The sequence below is a fragment of the Sus scrofa genome, chromosome 13 (assembly GCF_054392235.1).
Source record: "Sus scrofa isolate SSC_HxYL_T2T_F1_AM1 chromosome 13, Sscrofa_HxYL_maternal_Yorkshire_Landrace_v2.0, whole genome shotgun sequence".
Lineage (NCBI taxonomy): Eukaryota > Metazoa > Chordata > Mammalia > Artiodactyla > Suidae > Sus > Sus scrofa.
Window position 1 is genome coordinate 107,767,813 of NC_139395.1, and position 22,326 is coordinate 107,790,138.

At 35.4% G+C, this 22,326-nt stretch overlaps 1 long non-coding RNA gene across 1 annotated transcript in view; it reads right to left on the reverse strand.

The window, feature by feature from the left end:
• Positions 1-244: 244 nt before the first annotated feature.
• The window catches only part of LOC146397543 (uncharacterized), a 219,667-nt gene continuing 197,585 nt past the window's right edge, over positions 245-22,326 (reverse strand). Inside the window, exon 4 of the long non-coding RNA XR_014824205.1 lies at positions 245-1,739. This is a non-coding gene — a long non-coding RNA (uncharacterized LOC146397543). The remainder of the gene's footprint in view (positions 1,740-22,326) is intronic.

Below are 22,326 nucleotides of genomic sequence, written 5' to 3' on the forward strand. Positions count from 1 at the left end.
CTAGAGCTACAACTAAAAAGGAGTTTTACAGACAATATATACAAAACAACATAGATAAAACAAAATGCAAGTTGAAAAAAATGTAATCCACAGAAAGGCAGAAAAAAGAAAGCAGAGAAAGGATTAAAAAACAGAATAAATAGAAAAACAATAAAATTATTTAAACCCTAACATATCAATAATTACATTAAATGTAAATGGGTCTAAATACACCAAATAACATGCATAGAATGTCAGACTGGACTTTAAAGCATAACAGAAATTTATTCTGTTTATAAGAAATTCACTTCAAAAATAACAATACTGGCAGATTAAAGGTAAAAGATTGAAGGTATAGCATAAAAACACTAGATAAATACAGGAGTAGCTATATTAATTGCAAATAAATTATACTTCGGAGCAAAGAAAATTAACAAAGACAGAAAGGGATATTTTATAATGATAAAGTCCACCAATAACACATAGCAATCTTAAATATATATAGACAAAAAAAAAAAAAAGAAAAAAGAAAGTTGCAAAAGATGTGGAGCAAAACTTGATAAAACAGAAAGGAGAAATAGACAAATTCAAAAAATATGGTTGGAGATGTCAATATTCCTCTTTCAACAACTTATAAAACTACCAGGCCAAGTATCAGCAAGGATATAAACTCAACAATATGATCAACCAAGAGAATCCAAATGACATATTAGAATACTCAACAGAACATATACACTTTTCAAGTGCTCACATCTTGGGCCATAGAAACATTCTCAAAATATTTAAAGGAGCTGACATTATATAAAACATGTTTTCTGGAGTTCCCTTGTAAGAGAGCAGGTTATGGATCTGTTATTGTCACTGCAGTGGCTAGGGTCGCTGCTGTGGCACAGGTGAGATCCCTGGCCTGGGAACTTCTACATGATGCTAGAATGGCCAAAAAAACAAAAACAAACAAAAAAAATCACCAAAAAACATGTTCTCTTACCACAATGGACAAAAACCAGAAATCAGAAAAGATAACAGGAAAATATCCGAGCACTTGGAAACATAAAAATACACATAAATAATCCATAAATAGAACTTTGAGGGCATTATGCTAAGTGAAATAAATCAGATAGAGAAAGACAAATACTGTACAATATCACTTATATGTGCAATATAAAAAATACAAGAAGCGACTGAATAAATCAAAAAAGAAGTAGACACAGATATAAAGAACAAACTAATGGTTACCAGTGGGGAAAAGGGAGTAGGAGGAGGTAACACAGAGGTAGATGGGGGAAAAAAATGTTATGAAATTATATGAAATCATCTGTGTGAAACTTTTGAAAATTGTAAAAAAACTACAGAATTTAAAGAATTCTTCATTTAAAAAATTAAAAACAAACCAAAAAATCCACAATGAGATACCACTAAATACCCATTAGAATGGCTAAAATAAAAAAAAGAGGAAAGAAAGAAGAACAAAAGGAAAAAAAAGAAAAGAAAAAGACGACATTACAAACGGCATATGGAGGTTCCCAGGCTAGGGGTCGAATCGGAGCTGTAGCTGCCAGCCTACGCCAGGGCCAGAGCAACGCAGGATCCGAGCGGTGTCTGCGACCTACACCACAGCTCAGGGCAACGCCGGATCCTTAACCCATTGAGCAAGGCCAGGGATCCAACCCGCAATCTCATGGTTCCTAGTTGGATTCGTTAACCACTGTGCCACGACGGGAACTCCTGAAATTCTTATACACATCTAGTGGGAATTATGTCTGTTAAGAGTATGCAAAAACAAAAAAAGGAAAATCAACTGTATTTCTACATACCAAAAAATAATTTTAATGAAAGATACAGTTTTTAACAGTAAAAATAACCATAAATGAGGAGGAGAATTGATAGCCTTAAAATCTTAATTAGAAAAGGAGAAAATCTTCAAGTCAATAATCTAAGCTCCCATCTCAAGAATTTAGTGTAAGAAAAGCTAAAAAGGAAAAAAAAAATTGACATCTTAAATTCCTCCCAAAATACAAATTTATCACAATTCTCCCAATATGAAATAATTTGAGTAGTCCTGAAACTATTAATGAAAGTGAATTTGTAACTTATAATACCCCCCCACACACAAAGAAATCTCCAGGCATAGTAGGTTTCATTGGAGAATTCAACCAAATATTTAAAGAAAATTTACACCAATTTTACACAATTTCTCCCAGAAAAGAGAAGAGAGAGCACTAAGTAGTTTACGATTTGATACTAGTATTATCCTGGTGCCAAAACTAGAGAAGGAGCACCAAAAAATAAAAATAAAACATTAAACTATAGACTAATATCCCTGATGAATAGTCACAAAAATTAACAAAATATTAGAAAATAGAATACAAAAATATATAAAAAGAATTATTATGACGAAGAGGAACCTGTGATACAAGGTTGATTTAATATTTAAAAATCCATCTATATAAGCATTATATTAACAGGCTAAAACAAAAATGTCACATGGTCATATCATTGATAAATAAAAAAACATTTGACAATTATTCATGATAAAAACTCAGAGAAATAGGAAAAGGGGGAATTTCCTCAGCCTGATAAAGAGCACCTATTAAAAACAAAACAAAACAATATAAACAAGGGGGAAAAAAACTACATCTGACATTATACTTAATGGTGATTGATGATTGAATGATTTTCCCCAAAAATTGTAGCAAAGAAAAACTTCTGCTTTTACCACTCTTATTCAACATAGGACTAGAAGTTCTAGTCAATGTAATAAGGTGAGAAAAGCAAATAAAAGACATAAAGATTGGAAAGGAAGTAATAAAACTGCTTCCTTATTTACAGATGACATGATTGCCCACGTAGAAAAGCCCAAGAAATCACCAAAATAAAAGTCCAGGAACTACTAAGTGAATTCAGCAAGGTCACAGGACATAACATAAACATACAAATATCAATTTTTTTTTCTTTTCTTTTCTTTTTTCCTCTCCTCCCCTCCCCTCCCCTCTCCTCTCCTTTCCTTTCCTTTCTTTTTTGTCCATGCTCAGGGCATGCAGATGTTCCTGCACAGGCATCAAAAGCACACCAAAGCAGAGACCAAGCTGTGCAGTGATGACAGATCCTTAAACTCGAGGCCACCAGGGAACTCCAACTGTATTTCTGTTTACTAACAATGAACACATAGATGCTGAAATTAAAAATACAGTACCATTTTTAGTAGTTCAAGAAAGAAATGAAGGGAGTTCCCATTGTGGCTCACCGGTATTGAGCCTGACTAGAATCCATGTGGGTTCAACTCCTGGCCTTGGGCAGTGGGTTGGGAATCTGGCGATGCTATAGACTATAGTGTAGGTCAAAAATGTGTTTCGGATCCTTCGTTGCTGTGGCTGTGGCATAGGCTGGCATCTGCAGTCCCAATTTGACACCTAGCCTGCGAGTTTCCATGTGCCACAGGTGCAGCCCTAAAAAAGAATAAAAAAAGAATGAAATGAAGTCTATCAAAATATGTACAGGACTTGTATGCTTAAAACTATACAATGTTTATCTAAGAAATGAGCTAAATAAATAACGAGACAGAATGCAAATGAATTGGAAGACTTTTTAAAGTGATATATAGGTTTAACACAACTTCTAATGAAATGTCAGCAAGACTTTTGTAGATATAGACAAAACTTACATGGAAAAACAAAGCAAATAGAATATTTAAGAGAATTATGAAAAAGAAGAATAAAGTGGGAAGAATTAAGAGTACCTGATTTCAAGACTGACATAGTTAACAGTAATCTGTGTGATAGTGGCAGAGGAATAAACACATAGATTAATGGACTAGATTAGAGAACCCTAAAATAGATCCACAGAAAAATGATGAACTGATTTTTCACAAAGGTACCAAAACAATTAAATAGGGGAAGATAATATCAACAAATGATGCTGAAACAATTGGACATCCATGGCAAGGAAGGAAGGAAGGAAGGAAGGAAGGAAGGAAGGAAGGAAGGAAGGAAGAAAGAAAGAAAGAAAGAAAGAAAGAAAGAAAGAGAGAGAGAGAAAGAGAAAAAGAGAGAAAGAAAGAAAAAGAAAGAAAGGAAGAAAGAAAGGAAGAAAGAAAGAAAGAAAGAAAGAAAGAAAGAAAGAAAGAAAGAAAGAAAGAAAGAAAGAAAGAAAGAAAAAGAAAGAAAGAAAGAAAGAAAGAAAGAAAAGTGAATTAAAAGGGAGAGAGGGATGAAGGGAGGAAGGAAGGAAGGGAGTGGCCATCAATTTACATATCATATCTTGTAGAAAATAACTAAAAACGGAGCATTAGCTTAAATTTAAAACATAAAAGTATGAAACTTTAGAAAAATCACAGGAGAAAATCTTCAAAATCTAGAACTAGAGTGCTAGACAAAACCAAAAGCATGCTCCATAAGGAAAAATTGATAAATTGGATTTCACGAATCTTAAAATGTTTGCTCTGTAAAAGACCCTGTTAACAGAATAAAAGACATGCTTGGGAGAAAATATTTGTTAGCCTCTTATCTAACAAAGAACTAATACTAGAATATATTAAAAATCCTCAAAACTCAACAGAAAAGACACAAATAATCCAAGCAGAAAGTAGGCAAAGATGTAAGGATATAGAGATAGCAATAAGCACAGAAATATGTTCAACATCATTAGCCATTACAGAAGTGCAAATTAAAACCACAATGAGGTATCAGTATACACTCATCAAAATAGCTAAAATAAAAAATAATGACAACACCAAATACTAGCAAGGATGTGGTGAAACTGGATCCCTTATACACTAATGGTGGAAATGTGAACAATCGCTCTGAAAAAGTTTGGCAATTTCTTTAAGAACTAAATATGCAACTAACATATTACCCAGAAATTGTCCACAGGACATTTTTACCAGGAAAATGAAAACCCATTTTTCACAAAAAAACTGTACAAAAATGTTATACAAATTTTATTCATTAGACAAAAATTGAAAATGACCCAGATATCCTTCAGTGGGTAATTGGTAAAACAAATTGTAGTAGAACTATCTCATAGAATACTACTCAGCAAGAAAGAGGAAAAATATTAGTATAGTCAATGACCAGGATGAGTCTCTAGAGAAATAGGCTGAGTAAAAAAAAAAAACTCAAAAGGATAGATGCTGTATTAGTCCATTTATATAATTCCTGAGATGAGAAAATTATAGAAATGGAGAACAGATGAGTGGTTGCCAGGGGTTCAAGAGGGAGGAGGAGAGGTGGGAAATGGATGTGACTATACAATGGTAACATGAGGGACTCTTGCAAAGACGGAAGTGTTACCATTAGGGGAAACTGGCTGAAAGGTACAGAGGAATTCTCTGTATTATTTCTTAACAACTGCATATGAATCTATAATTATCTTAAAATAAAAAGTTAAATAGAGAGAGAATGAGAATAGTGTAACCTGAAAGTAACTCAAATATCCATCAAAACCAAATTGTGATAGATTCTTACAATGGAATGCCATTTAGCAACAAAAGGGAGCAATCTACAAAGACATAAAATATGAATGAATCTCAAAAAATTCTATGCTGAAAAAAAGAAGCCATACATAAGAATATGTTCTAAATTATTTACATGAGATTCTGAAACAGGCAAAACTAACATGTGGGGACTGAGAACAGATCAGTAATTGCCTAGGCCCAGGACAATATGGGCCTGAGGGGATGCTAGAAAAGCTGCAAAGGGAATTCTGGGGGTGATGGATGAGTTTTATATCATGATTGCAGTGATTGTCACAGGTATCCACATTAGTCAGTACAAAGTTCATTTTAAAGATAGCAAGGAATGAATGCAATTGAGAAATTAGAGCTGATGCTATGATTTTTTTTTTGTCAGATGTCATAGCAAGAGAGAAACATACCCAGGAATCTCCTTTCCACAGAGCAGCAAGACTCAAAGTAGGAAAATTCTTTTAAAACAGACCTTCAATGGACATGGAAAAAAATAAATACATCCATCCATCAATAGATGAATAAATTAAGAAGATGTGGTACATATATATACAATGGAATACTACTTGGCCATAAAAAAGAACAAAATAATGCCATCTGCAGCAACATTGATGCAATATTGATTACCATACCAAGTGAAGTAAGTCAGAAAGAGAAAGACAAACACTATATGAAATCACTTGTATGTGTAATCTAAAATATGACACAAATGAACCGATCTACAAAATAGAAACAGACTCACAGACATAGAGAACAGACTTTTGGTGGCCAAGAGGGTAGGAAGAGGGAGTGGTATGGCCTGGGAGTTTGGGGTTAGTAGCTGCAAACTATTATATTTAGAATGGGTAGAGAATAAGGTTCTACTGAATAGCACAGGGAACTCTATCCAATCCAATCTCCTGGGAGAGACCATGATAGAAAATAATATAAAAATTATACACACACACACACACACATGACTAGATCACCTTGCTGTATATAAGAAATTGGCACAACACTGCAAATCAACTCTACTTTAATTAAAAAAGGAAAAACTTTAAATTAATCAAGACCAATTCAAAATGATAAATACAATAAATTTTATAAAACTATAAAACAAACAACAAACAAAAACAGACCCTCAAAGCTAGATAGATGTGGAAAAGCATGGGAAAAGCATGAGAAGGAAGCAGTTGCTGCGGCGATTTGTGCAAATATGGAGATGGAGGATAAGATCCTAACAAACACACACATTTCAAACAAACACATTTCAAACACACATTTCAAGGGCTGGTGGAGCGAGGCCTGTCTTCTTCTAACAGCTTGGCCTGTTCACCTTAGGCTGGAGAGTAGAATGCGAGGCTGAGGGCTGAAAGAGTTGTCCATGGGTGAGGAAGATGTAGGCAGGGCAGGGCGAGCAGAAGACCCACAGAGGGTGATGCTCACAATTGCAGATGAATTCCCTGTGGGAAGGCTAGGATTTAATTCATGGTACCTGTGAGGACAGTCAGCCAGGAATGGAACTGGAATGGTGAAGTAAGCATGCAACAGGAGTGATAAATGAAGAGGAAACCAGAGAAAGCGAGTGATCCAGGAGTGTGGGTTAGGTTCAAACTAAGACAGGACCCTAACTAAGACAGGAGAAATATGGCTCAGGAGACACCAACTGATTAGATCAGGAAAGCCTTAGGGAAGTCAGGAACAAGAGGAGGCTGTAAAAAAGTCCATGCGACCATATGGTCACAAAATTCAGTGGGGATACTTGTGCTGAGAATCAAGCTATCCCTTTTGAGAGTCTAACATTGACCTCTCCCCAGCTTACCAGTCAGTCCTGCATAAGGCGTATATATAGTCTGTCCATTTTATTAGATTGATTTGTGAGGCAGCACCTGTCAGTTCATACCTGGGTCTCCAGACCCTGGAGTGTCATTACAAGACAAGACTCTGCTCATCAAAACCTTGTACAAAGAAAGTCTAGACTTGGCATGTCCTTGTCTTTCTCAAGTTTCCCTGGTCTGCTTGACCAGGTTGAGAGGAAATGGAGCTACAATGCTGAAACTTCAATATAGAGGAAACTGATCACCAGTACCAGATGGAAACCACAGCTCTTGAGTGAGTTGAGAATAAAGAACATCACAGCATAAGGTCAGGGCAAGTCTTGTTATACAAATGCTTAACAAATTAGGGGCTAATATCCTATGGTGTTTAAGAGTGAGAATCAGTTGGATTCTACTCCTAGTACAATTATTAGGCATGAGAAACTAGGCAAGATATTTAACCTTTCTGAGCCTCAGTTGTCTTATCCAAAAACTACCTATCTCATTGGAATTGGTACTACCTATCTCATTGGAATTTTGTGAGGTATAAATGAGATCATTTGTTTGAAACTCTTTGTACAGTTGACTGGCGCTTAGTACATGATCAATGAACAGTAGATGCTGGAGTGTGAGGTTAGGAACTTTTTTTTTTTTTTTTTTTGTCTTTTGTCTTTTCGGGGCCACACTTGCAGCATATGGAGGTTCCCAGGCTAGGGATCAAATCAGAGCTGCAGCTGCCGGCCTACGCCACAGCCACAGCAGCTGCAGGATCCGAGTCACGAATGCAACCTACACCACAGTTCAGGGCAATGCCAGATTCTTAACCCACTGAGGGAGGCCAGAGATCTAACCCATGTCCTCATGGATACCAGTCGGGTTCCTTAACCACTGAACCACGACCAGAACTCTGAGGCTGGGAACTTGATGTAGAGCTGGGCAGAGGCTGCCTGAGGAGGTCAACGGAATCAGATACACAGAGAGGGAAACTTGAGAGTCTTGGAGTCAAACTAAAACAACCTAGCTGAGGAGACCAGGACAGACTACTCAGGATGCAAAGAAGGGAAAGAGGAAATCGAGTGTCTAAGAAAACCAGAAGGAAGTAGTGATAAGCCAGAGTTTATGAGGAAAGAGAATGAGTGTGGAGAGAGAAAAGAGAGGTAAATTTACAAGAAGGAGATGAATAGACAGGTGGGGAAGTAAGCCAGAGGACAGAGGGTCAAGAAGGAAATATTAAGAAACATTGTAATCTCAGGATGAATCAAGAGAACCAGTGGCCTTGAAAGGTTAAGTAGCAAAATGTATTGATTCTGAAGTGTGATGTTGTTGAGTGTGTCTTTGTTTATCTTGCTGTTGTTCAAGTCTCAAAGTCTAAAAGAACAAGCAGACTCCGGTTGCCAGGATATGTTATTCCTGCTGCCTCCAAATCCAATTCCGGCAAGCGCAGTCATTCCCCATGGTATTCCTGTTAGCATTCATACAGTACTCATTAGGACTTGAAATCTTTTCAGCCTTGTCAAATTCCATTATATGGCACAGCAAATCTTAACTTGTAGATTGTAGTGTTTCTTTTCACTTCTTCTTGGTTTTAAAGTCAACTGCTGCAAGTAGTAGTAATCTTTCCATGTTCTTATATTGAAGTTTTTTTCCCTCATTATAAAGTGTTAACTTTATTAGGCATTTAGCAATTTAAAAAGCAAATTCTCCTTGCGAATTAAAAAAAAATTTAAAAGGACAATAGTGAGGTGGGGTTTTTATACTCATTTTCATATCAGCTTGTAAAGTATAAAAGTAATTCATATTTGCTATATATTTACCCTATATCAGAAGTGTTCAGGCATCTCTTTTGATCTGAAAAGAGCAAGTAAACAAAAGTAATGATAGTATTTAATACAAGTATCTAGAGGTTTCAAAATTTTTTTTTGATTAAAAAAATTTTTTGAGTGAGACTAGAGTTAACCTTAATTATATGCCAGTGATAATACTATGCAACTGCCTAATTAAACCACTTGAACAATGTGATTTTCCCATAATGCATCTCACTCCATATTGCTACTATTATTTCTTTCATTACTTAAAATTAAGTCTGCCTTTGTTATGAAAAGTACCCTCAAGTAATTTTCTCTTTCAACTGTTTGTTTTAGGAATATTATAAAATGATTCTGAAACTACCACACTGCTGCCTAACAGCAGAATATATTCTTCAGTATAAATTATAAAACTGAAGCAACTTCACAGTTTAAAAATCTATAACAAAGCATAAATTTAAACTTTTTTTGCAATTTTATTTGATACCATTTAGAGAAATCTATCAAATTTTCTGAACACTAATGTATCTTTGGGATCTTTTTAACCTTTTGGAGAAATAAAATATATTTTCTTAAAAATTAAAAGTTATATTTGACATCTATTTACCTAAAACTTCATACATTTTTACCAATGAGATCTAGAATTTTCTTTGATTTTTTTGGTACACTCTTCCTCTAAAAATATTACAAAAATACCCAAGAAATTTAAACTACATTTTAGAGTAAGAAAAATTTTTGCCTTTAAAGCCAAAATAGGGAATATTCTAAATTCAAAAAAACATATTGAGTGCATGCTAGTTGAGATATAATGAGATCAGAACTTTTGAGTCATCCTAGTGAATGACCAGAAAAGATCAACAGGAAGCATGATCAGTAGAATTCACTGACCATGGAGGAGTCTAGGAAGAGGGAGACCTCATATGACTGCCAAATTTCTAGCTTGAGCAATGAATGAGGGAATGGTGGAGCCACTCACCAGGCCTGAGAAAATGGATGGGGAATTAACTGACTTCTTTTGAATAACTGGATCCAAAAGTGGAATTCTAATAAATATAATTTTGTGTATTCCAGACTAGTCATTTGCTTTTATTTAAAAGTGTTACAAATAGAGCTGATTTAAATATTCTGAAGAAATACTGGTGAGAGGGCAGTTGAAATTGTCATATGATTGCCAAATGTTTGCTAGAGTCATCTGGTTCAGAATTGGGCCAAGTATCCAATTTTATCAAGCAAAGAAACCATTTTTTCTGCATTCAATAGATGGATTATGAATGCCTACTATGTATCAGGCACGATTGTAAGATCTGGGGCTAGAGAAGGGGGAAAAAAACAGAGACAATTCCTGTTTTCATTATGTGTACTACAAAAATATAAATGATGAGTAGACAGCAATGAAGATAAATTCATCTCAGTTACAAGTGCTATGAAAAAAATAAAAAACAGTAAGGAACATAGTAAGGAAAGAGTGGCTAAGGTGAGGAAGAAGAATTTGACATTATGCCTCTCTGAAGGGTTGGCATTTGATCTGAGCCTTCAAGGATGTGGAGCCTTCAAGGATGTGAGCTGTGTGAAGAAATAGGGGAAGACCTTTTAGACAGTGGACTCCAGAATTCGTAGACAGAGGCAGAAATGTGGTTGGAAGAAGTCTGAGGGGGACTTTTTATTTTTTCTTGAAGTTACATTTGCATAGAAAACACATTCTGTTTACCTACAGTGTGTATTTATTTGAGATGGAATGAGCTGACACAAAAACAAAGGTGACTGAGTATATTCTCTTCACACTCTCCTGGCGGTACTTTGGACTACCAGCAGTTCCAAGCAGAGAGAAAAGCCAAAGAAAAGCCACGAAAGCAGAAACTAGCTTGGCTTTCCCTGGTGCTGGAAAATGTAAAGAAAAGAGGCATGAGCAGCAAGAGATGAGATCAGGAAGAGGGGGTTGGGGAAGGCCACATCACGTCTGGCCTGGTAGATCACAGTAAGAGGATTAAAGGGTCAAAGCAGGGAAGTGATGGGGGTATAATTTCTGTTTTATATATTAAATCCTCAAGTTGTCATCTGGTGCAATTACTATTTTTAGTAGCCACTGATAGGAAAACAGCACATTTAGAAATACAAAGTTATATTTTCAATGTTTTCATATTCTTCAGGCTGTATATAGGTTAGAGATGGCATATTACTACTTATCATTAGCACCTTCCAAATGTGAGTAAAGAACCAGTCTTCAGGAGGAGAAATATAGCTGTGTCTCAAAATGGCATTTACCGACACCAAAAGGTGTATTTAACTCATGTTCTGGAGAGATGTTCTGTTTGTTGCTTACATAACAATACTCTTAAGATTTGTTGAACTCCTTATTAAAGATAACTAGTATAGCTAAGAATGCTGGAAAAACAGACAAACTCTATGAATGGGAAGCTAAGAATTTGTTTCAAGACATCAGTAATGCTCTTCCATTAATGGTATCACATTTTTGATGATGTTGAAATACTTCCTTTGGGGCAGAATAGGAATATTCTATTTTAAAATTGTTCCCTAACTTTTTACAAATATGGGAAATCTTCCATCTCCTCTAGTAATTTCTGATCAAATGAGCTAATAGAGGGATAAATTGTCTAAGGATGTCATGATAGTTTTCTTACACAATGTTGGGAAAATATGTAAGATAATTTTTTTTTTTTTTTTAGTTTATAGACTCTTTAACAAAGAAAATGGGATCATCAAAAGCAAGAGAATTTTTTCTCTCTTCAAAATCCAAACCCAGGGAACTTCAGGGTGGAAAAAACTTTAGAAGTGTGGTGAATGTCATATACTTGAGTTAATTAATTAATTGGACAATTCATTCATTTATTCTACAAACAATTACACACCTTACTGTTACTTTGGATGATATGCAGGAAAACCATTATTAAATGTATCATCTGTATAATCAAATTGTTTACCACCTAGCTGATGAAGTAAAGCAGAAACATATAAAATGTTTACATGCAGGAAAATTAATGTGAGACAGCAGTAGAAGAGATACCACAAAGCAGTACAGATTTTTGAATGCCAGATAGCACTACAGATCATTCAGGCAGTAGGAGCCTTTAGAAAGCTGAGTTTACTCGGCTGGGCTCCCTCTTGTCTGGACATATTCTTAAAGTGTGCAGACAGGTTTCCTCAACAGTATACACCTCACTGAGGTCAGATCAGGGTTGCAAGTTTACATGTGAACAGCAGAAAATGTACAGGTCTCAAGTCAGTTTTACCATAACAGCTCTATATCCTTAAAAGGGAATGTTTTCTCCCCCATAATCAAAAAAGATCTTTCATTTATTCCATGCTCTATTATTTTCTTTAGTGAACAGACACTTTAAATTGCATACTTGTAAAGCTTCTGAAAAATGCCTTTCAGAAATCCATCATTAGTCTTCTCTCCTTCCAAGGACTAGATCCTCCCTCAGTGTTCTTTAATGCAGACTCAGGAAGCAGCCATAGATAAGCATTAGGGAGATTTGTTTAAAAGAAATTTTTAAGAAATTTCTGACCAGTATGCTCAAATAGAGGTACGAATTGCCTAAGAGTGACTTGATGGTTTCCTTATGTGAAACTGAGAAAATATCAGAGAAAAAAATTTTTTTTAAGTTGTAGAATTTTAAAGCTACACAATTTTTTGTAAAATTGTAACTTTGGCTCATCTTCCCTCCCCTCCTCCACCTGACTGTCCTTTTTCCTTCCTTAACAAGTTAGTCCTAACCATTAGATGGAACAGAGCAAGGTAGGCATCCATGCCAGTCTGGGGGAACTGCAGTGGTCCAGATCCTAGTACCAGAGCTCCACGGGTTGAGAGGGCATTGTGTAGGAGGGCAGCTGGGCATGGGGTTAAAAGCCTAAGGAGAGTTAGAGGGTGTCCAGGAGTGGTTGTCCCTGCATGGCCCAATAAGGATCAACACTAGTCCAATCAGGATCAATGTAAATATCAAAATAAAAACTGCAAAGAATAGCTATACTCCATTGGCTAACAAAGAAAACCATGAGTCCATACAGATACAAATAAATCAATAAATTGACAGTTTGATGAGGAATAAGACAGTAACCCAGTTTCAAAGTACCAGCCCACAAAATGCTTATTAATTACTAGAAGGAAAAGTAACTTAGTAGTGGAGAAGTTTTGCAGACTCCACTTTAAACTAGTGATCATAGTGACTTCCTTAGTAATGGAACAAATCAAAATCATGTGCCATCTGAGAGGATACAAGGAGAACACATTACTTCTGAGATATTCCTGCCAAAGACATACAGTCTCAATATAATCATGAAGAAATATCAGATAAACCCAAATTGAGAACATTCTATAGAATAGCTGGCCTTTACATTTCAAGTGTCAGGGTCATGATGGTCACAGAAAGACAGGAGATTGTTCCAGGAAAAGGAGACTAAAGAGACCAGACAACTAAATGCACCCTGGCATTCTGAGCTGGACCCTTTTGTTATAAAAGTCACTACTGGGACAACTGGTGAAATTTAAATGGGGTCTGAGAATTTAAATGTTAATGATGTTTTTTGTGGTAATTTCTTGATTTCAATGATTGCATTATAGTTGTATAGGGAAAGGTCCTTGTTTGTCATAAATACACACCATAGTATTTTTGGGTAATGAGATACCAGTTTAGCAACCTGAATGGTTCAGGAAAATAAAGTTTCTTGTACAGTTACTTCTAACATTTCTGTCAGTTTGTGATTATTTTAAAATCATAATTCTGAATTTGCTTTTACAATCAATGGCAATCCTTCAGTATTAATCACGTATATTGCTGCAATACATATCACACTGTTTAAAGAGATAATCCAAGTGGCAAAAAATAATTTTATCTGATCACCTGACATATACACATAGTTATAATACTGTAATGCTCACAAGACTATATATTATATACTTTTATTAGGCCTATATTTTTGAAGTCTGAAGGTTGCATAAAGTCATATGAGTTAAGTGAAAGCCATAGGTTTTCAAAAAAAAATATATCCCAACTATCTATATTCATAAATCTCTTTGTTAATCAGCCTTCTGAGGCACATGGCTGTCTTTGCACAGGACCCAGAGCAATTATTTCCCTAAACTACTGTACCCTGCTATTCCCAGATATTGTGTTCCCCCAAAAAAATCTGGTTAACCACCATGTCTAAAGAAAATCAGAGTGGAAAGAAGTAATACAAGGACAACACAAAGTCTCTTAAATGTGGACAAATAAAATAACTCATTTTAGGGATGGTGGGAATTGTGGGTAGATTGTATTTATCTGAACCTTAAATCCCTTTGACACAAATGCACTAGTACATAATTTTTTTCCCATTTAACAGCTGCCTTGATTCACTGACCTAAGCAAACAGAACAAACGCTCAAAAAGAAGTGACCTAAATGAATCTTCACCTGCCCCTACCCAATGCAATTACCATAGTTTGTTTTTACACCGGGGAAGGAGGCAACTTTAAGGGGAACAATTGTTATCTTTGCAATTTCAAGTCTAATCTGTTTTAGAAACTATGTGATATCAGCTGAATTTGAAGTAAGCTAAGAATGCTAATAGAATTCCATGTTATAGCCTACATTTAGAAATTCATAAAGCAGTAATTGCTGGTTTATTTTTAAATAAACTTTCTTGGGTTATTATTCCTACTTTAAGTATAACTCTGCTGTGGTAAAATTATTCTTGGATAAACTTCAGAATAATTTTATTTTATTAATCTAGTCAGGAAAAAAGTAGTTTTTTGCTACGGACCGAATGTGTTCTCCCCACCTCTACCCCCACCAAATTCATATGTTGAAGACTTATTCCCCAACATGACTGTATTTGGAGATAGGGCTTTTAGGAAATAATTATAGTTAAATGAGTTCATAAGGATGGGGTCTGAAATGGACAGAGCTATTGACCTGATGAGAAGAGGAAGAGATTTTTCTCTCTTTTCAAAGACAGGCACACATTGAGGAAAGGCCATGGGAGCACAAAGTGAGAAGGCGACCATCTGCCAGCAGAGCTCTCTTCAGAACCCAACCATGCATTCTGATCTTGAACTGTGGGAGAAAATGCATTTCTGTTGTTTAAGCCACATAATTTATGGGATTTTGTTATGGAAACCTAAGTTATTACTGTATTTTTTATAGTGACCTTCCATTTAAAGAGAGAAATTCTATATGATTGTGTTTAATTCCTAGTTTTGCTCTTGGAAGCTACTGAAATCACTACTTTTACAAAAATCTCCATCTCTTTATTCTGTTTCATAAGAAGAAACTTAGATTTCTTTATCTTTGAAAGAGTTGCCACACGTTACTATTAGAATCATATCTTATGCAACATATCTTTGTAGTGCCACAGTTAAGGAGCCATGCAGTATTGCAGGAGGATGGTTTTAAAGCTTATAAAACAGGAGTTACATCTGTTCTAGTAAGTGAATCAGTAAAATGATAATGATGTTAGAAGGGGACTGGTCTGGTCACAAGTGAAGAGAGGACTGGCTGAGTTCCCTTCTGACACAGACCATTTTGGAATCTGATTCTCAGATGCTGTGTGCAGAATTTTGGAAGTGGCTCATTTCTTTCAGACTAAGTTACTTTACCAACTGAGTAATTACTAACCAAGTGTAATGAAAATGACACAAAAATTGATGAGACTCAAAAATTAAGTAAGTGACAAACTTAAGTGCTAACAGCATAGACTTAGCGTAAGGGAGAGTACACTGACAGATTAACTTTTACTTTTTTACCCCAAAGCCAAAAAGCTGAACATTTACTATCCTAGAAAAGTGAAGCAAACACACTGAATTGAGGAATTAGCATGAAATCCAAGTATAGCTCCACAGGAATGTGACTTACCAAAGTATATGATTTGACTCCTTTTATTATGATATTGAAAATTTCTGAAGAGAGACCAGAGCCATGGTATTATTTAAAGACTGCAAACACTTTGACTCAGTTACTATGCTACACTTGCCACTCTATCCATCTATTGAAAATGGATAGAAAACAAAATATCTCTCAAATAGTAGTAGCTCGAAGGACAAAAGAAACTTGGTTCAGTTGTACTAGGAAGGATTGCGAATATACACACATTATATCAGAAAAAATGTCTGAATAGAACTGCTCAACTACGAGCAATGTGAAATAAAGTTCCAAGGAAATATGCAAACATATCCTAGCAAAACAAAGCAAGATATACAGAGAAGAGAAAGAAAGTAAACAGGAAAGGGATGTGTCTTTCAACGGAAAGATAAGGACCCTAAATGTGAAAGAAAACCTAATTCAAAGCACAAGAAGATTCATCACAATGATCTTAACTAAGAGAATAACTTAGTAAGAACATAAATTCAAGAGCTCAAAGATAAAATGATGAAAAATAAAAATAGAAGAAAAAGGGAGGTGTATATTTAAGAAAATAAAAAAGGCTATACACATAATCACAGAAATAAGTAAATTAAAGAAGGCAAACTATAAAATCAATGTCACTAAAAATCAAAATACTGAACTAGTAAAAAGGTTTGAAATAATTTTAATAAATGCATATGAAAGAGGCAAAAAATTTAAAGCAATCACAGAAGGGCTAACAGACATTGAAGACAAAAAAAATCCAGCATAAGAGTATATAGCACTTCCTGGAGTTCCTGTTGTGGCTCAGTGGTTAACAAATCCGACTAGGAACCATAAGGTTGTGGGTTCAATCCCTGGCCTTGCTCAGTGGGTTAAGGATCTGGCATTGTTATGAGCTGTGGTGTAGGTCACAGACGTGGCTTGGATCCTGCATTGCTGTGGCTCTGGTATAGGCTGGCGGCTACAGCTCTGATTAGACCCCTAGGCTGGGAACCTCCATGTGCCATGGATGCAGCCCTAGAAAATTGAAAAAGACAAAAAAAAAAAAAAAAAAAAAAAAAAAAAAAAAAAAAAGAGTATATGGAACTTCTTTAGTTATCAGAGAATTACAAATCAAAACTACAATGATATATCACTTCACGCCAGTCAGAATGGCCATCATTAAAAAGTCCAAGAAATAAATGTTGGGGAGGATGTGGCTAAAAGGAAACTCTCTTACACTGTTGGTGGGAATGTAAATTGGTACAACCACTATGGAAAATAGTATGTAGGTTCCTCAAAAAACTAAAAATTGAGTTGCCATATGATCCAGCAATACCATTCCTGGGCATATACCCAAACAAAACTATAATTTGAAAAGATATATGCGCCTTTATGTTCATAGCAGCACTATTTACAATTGACAAGACGTGAAAACAACCTAAATGTCTACTGAAAGACGAGTGGGTAAAGAAGATGTGGTACATATATACAAAGAAATACCACTCAGCCATAAAAAGGAATGAAACAATGTCATTTGCAGAAACACAGAAGGTAGAAAACATCATACCAGGTGAAGTAAGTCAGAAAGAGACAAATATCATATGATATAACTTATATGTGGGATCTAAAATATAACATAAATGAATATTCTACAAAACAGAAACAAACTCACAGACATACAGAACAGACTTGTGGTTGCAAAGGGAGAGGGGCATGGGGGAGGGAAGGATTGGGGGTTTGGGATTATCAGATGGGAACTAGTATATACAGGACTGATAAATTAGGTCCTACTGTATAACACAGGGAACTATATTCAATATCCTAGGATAAACTATTATGAAAAAGAAAAAATGTGTATATATATATATATTTGAGTCATTTTGCTTTACAACAGAAATTAACACATTATAAATCAACTATATATATATTATATATGTACATATATATAATATATATATATTTCTTTTTTTTTTTTTTTGTCTTTTTACCATTTCTTGGGCTGCTCTCACGGCATATGGAGGTTTCCAGGCTAGGGGTATAATCGGAGCTGTAGCCACCAGCCTACCTACACCAGAGCCACAGCAATGCAGGATCCGAGCAGCGTCTGCAATCTACACCACAGCTCACGGCAACGCCAGATGGTTAACCCACTGAGCAAGGGCAGGGATCAATCTCGCAACCTCATGGCTCCTAGTTGGATTCCTTAACCACTGCGCCATGACGGGAACTCCTAAATCAACTATATTTTAATAAAAAATTTTAAAAGAGTATATAGCATTCCTTGAGTAATCTGACCAAAGAAAAGCATACGGATCTGTAAAGAAAAGAATGTTGCCTGCCATTCCAGTTCTACAAGGATCAAGCCATGAGACACTACAATCACCCACCAACAAGTGCACCCTGAGGGGAATTCACAATGAAGAAAAATGGGAAGGCTTCTGTGCTTTGGTTATATTTGCCCTTAAATAGTTAAGATGCATATCTAAGGGAAAATTTCAGTGAGCCCAGATTCTTCCATCTTCCCATACAGAGAAAAGCACTAAAATCATTAACTGGAGATGTTTGTTCTTTGTGATTAGGAGTATTCTTTTGATATTCAACTACATGTTATTTTTCCTGAGCAAAAATTCATATACATCCTGGCTCCTCTCTCTTACCTCTTTGGAGCAGTTCCTCAGACCTATCTAAGAGGCTCTCTCCAAGGATACAGTCTTCAGTAATGGCCCTGAATAAAACTAAACTTGCAACTTATATATGTTGTGCATTTTTATTTCATTCGACGTAAAAATATTTTCCTGAAATTGGAGTTCCTGCTGTGGTGGAACAGCAGGTTAAACATCCAGTGTTGTCTGTGGTAGCACGAGTTGGATCCCCATTCTGATTCAGTGGGTTAAGGATCTGGCCTTGCTGCAGCTGTGGCATAGGCTGCAGTGGAGCCTGGATTTGGCCCCCTGCCTGGGAAATTTAATATGCCATAGGTGTGGCAAAACAACAACAACAACAACAACAAAAAACAATGTGAAATGAAGAATTCACTGAATTTCTCTTTCTGTACACATACAAACACACACACACAATTGGGTGGAGTATCACACACAATTTGGTGATGTGTTAAAGCAGACAAATATTGTCAGTACTCCACTCATATCGCTCTAACCCTTTCTGTGTGCTACAGTTGATTCCTAACTGTCACTATTCACATTTCTGTAACCAAGTGCCATCCCCCCTCAGTGTGGAAGCCTGCTTTGCCCCTCTACACATGGACAGTGATCTATAACTGCTGAGTAATTAACTTTCAAACCCAGCATCACTAAAGCCAGCCCCCTTGAACTTCAGGTAGGAGCATTGAGACCTGTGATTTTTATCATTTCTCATAGTCTTTACAAAGGATTAACTCCAATTACCCACCACAGAAGTGGACTGACTAAAGTACTCTTTCTTGGCTGCTTTCCCTTACCTCACTGTTTCACTGCCCTACTGGTATCCCCTGCTCATCTCCAATAAAATATGTGCATGGAAATAGTTGCGTTGGGATCTTCTGGAAGAAAACAAACTAATATATATATCAAGTACCAATAATAAAAATTGGAGTTTCAAAAGCATGACAAAATGATTCTGGGCAATGTGTATAATTGTTATTTTATACTTTTTCTTCACTGCATATTTTAATTTTTTAATTGTATAGAAAAATTATAAATAAAAGTGAAGATACAGACTGAAAGTAAAACACTGAAATAGACATTATCAGTGTAAAATACAATCAATGTCTATAAGTAACACTATAAGTTGTCTGTACATTATACCTCTTAAAACCATTTCCATTGTGCAAAATTAATTTTAAATGACAAATCTGGAGGGCAAGGCCACACATCACTGTACCTAGGTCTATATCTTTTTCCCCATTTTCCTCTCTTCCATTATCAACTGTTTTGATCCTGTTAATCTCTTGGTATTATATTATCATATCTACCTCTGTGCTTATTAGTGCATTGTGTACATCACTGAAAGTACATTTTTTTAAAAAGCAACCTATATAGAAACTTTACATATGAGAATAGTTCAAATTCATGAAGAGTATTTATTCCAAATTCCATAATTTTATAAATTACCTCTAGAAACAAAATGGGGTTTATTCAAGGTCAACAGCTACTGTTTTAAAGCAGCTAGAACTAGAACCAAACCAGGTCTCCTAAATTTTAGCCTAATTTCCAAAACACCTCTTCATTCCAAATCTTCCTTCTAAATCATTTCTCTATTCAGATGCCTGATATACAATGATCTCAGGCAAACAGACAGGAGGCAAAGGAAAAGAGATCAGACGCAAAAGCAACAGGTAGACCTTAAAAAGGTAAAGACACAATGGCCTACTCAGGATTCAACATGATTCACTGATTTCTACTACACAGAAATGGGTGGGTCTGATGGACAGAATGGGAGTGTTTATGCAATGAGTAGCAAGTCTGAACAAGCCAAACCAGGCACATGCATCCAAGTCTGGCCAGTCTCTTTTCTAGGTTAAGGTTTAATCTCAGTCCTTGCCACAACAACCCTTCCTCTTTTGTCCCAGAAGTTCAAAGCTCTGCAGTTTAGAAAAATATACCATCTAAGCTTTCAGATGTTTTGAAATAAAGTTCTTCAAAGGACAAATACTTTTTCCACAACCTTAATGTCATTCTGAGGTTGGATTTGTCAGAAGTAATTGCCTGCAAATTAAGAATGGGTAATCAAAGCCATAGATCTCAGTGTTTCTGAAGGACAAAGAAAGGCTAATGTTATCTCACTTTAACGAATTATTGAGTACTTTGAATAATGCACTTTTATTTATTTTCCTTCAGAAAAAACACAGAAAAATAAAATTTTATATGACATTTAAGATCAAACAAAATAACAATTCACATATGGGGGGTACCACATTATTGTAGCATATTTATATTGTTACCTGTCACAATTTTCTAAAGCTAAACTTTGAAATCCAAGTTCTCATTTCATGCATTCATGAACTGTACTCACAAATTATTAAATTATGTACTATATATAATATAGTTACAGTCAGCATGAGTGGTTTAGAGGTGAGTAAAACACTATTCTAGCAATTACAAATTTATGCTGCATTTGGTGAAAGACTTCTATTAGCATAATAAAAATTAAAAACTGCTTTTGAAAAATTAGCTTTATTAATAAACAAACCTTCATGCTGGAGTGAACCACATCTTCTGACCATATGCAATGTCCTTTGTTTGTTCCCTTCCTGTTTTCTCCTGAGTTTATTTGAATGTTTTATTTTAAAGTTCCATTCATGAATGGACTGTGTTGACAGAATAAGGAAAGAAGTAAACACATATATTTTCAGATTGAAATATTAAAGCAAAAGGGTCCCTTTTTACTAGAGTAGACTTCAGTAGAGTTGTAGGATACAGAATTGTACATAGAAATATGGTGCCTTTCTATAAAATAATAACAGAAGATAAGAAAAAGAAATTAAGGAAATAATCCTATTTACCATTGCATTAAAAATAATAAAATACCTAAGAAAAAAACTACCCTCGGGAGAAAAAAGACCTTTACTACAATAACTATAAGACACTGGTGAAGAAATTGAAAATGACAAAAACAGATGGAAAGATGTACCATGTTCTTGGATTGGAAGAATTAAATTGTCAAAATGACTATACTACCCAAAGCAATCTACAGATTCAAGGTGTTCCCTATCAATTTCCAATGAAAGTTTTCACAGAACTAGAACAAAACATTTTAAATCTGTGCGGAAACACAAAAGACCCCAAAGGGCCAAAGTAATCCTGAAAAAAAAAAAAAAAAAAAACAGAGCTGAAGGAATCAGGCTCCCTAGCTTCGGATTACAGTACAAAACTGTAGTCATCAAAACAGGATGATACTGGCACCAAAACAGAAATATAGGTCACTAGAACAGGACAGAAATCCCAGAAATTAACCCATGCACTTACGTCAATTAATTTACAATAAAAGAGTCAAGAATATACAGTGGAGAAAAAGTTTCTTCAATAAGTGTGCTGGGAAAGCTGGACAGCTTCATGTAAAAGAATAAAATTAGAGCATTCTCTAACACCATACATAAAAATAAACTCAAAATGGATTAAAGATCTAAATGTAAGACTACATACTATAAAACTCCTAGAGGAAACACAGGCAGGATACTTTTTGACATAAACTGCAGCAATATATTTTCAGATCCATCTCCTACAGTAATGAAAATAAACGAAAAATAAACAAATGGGATCTAATTAAACTTAAAAACTTTGCATAGCAAAGGAAACTACCAATGAAACAAAAAGACAGCCTACAGAATAGGAGAAAATATTTGCAAGTGATGCAACCGACAAGGGATTAATCTCCAAAATATACAAACGGCTCATACAGCTCGGTATCAGTAAAGCAACAACAACCCAATCAAAAATGAGCAGAAGATCTAAGTAGACATTTCTC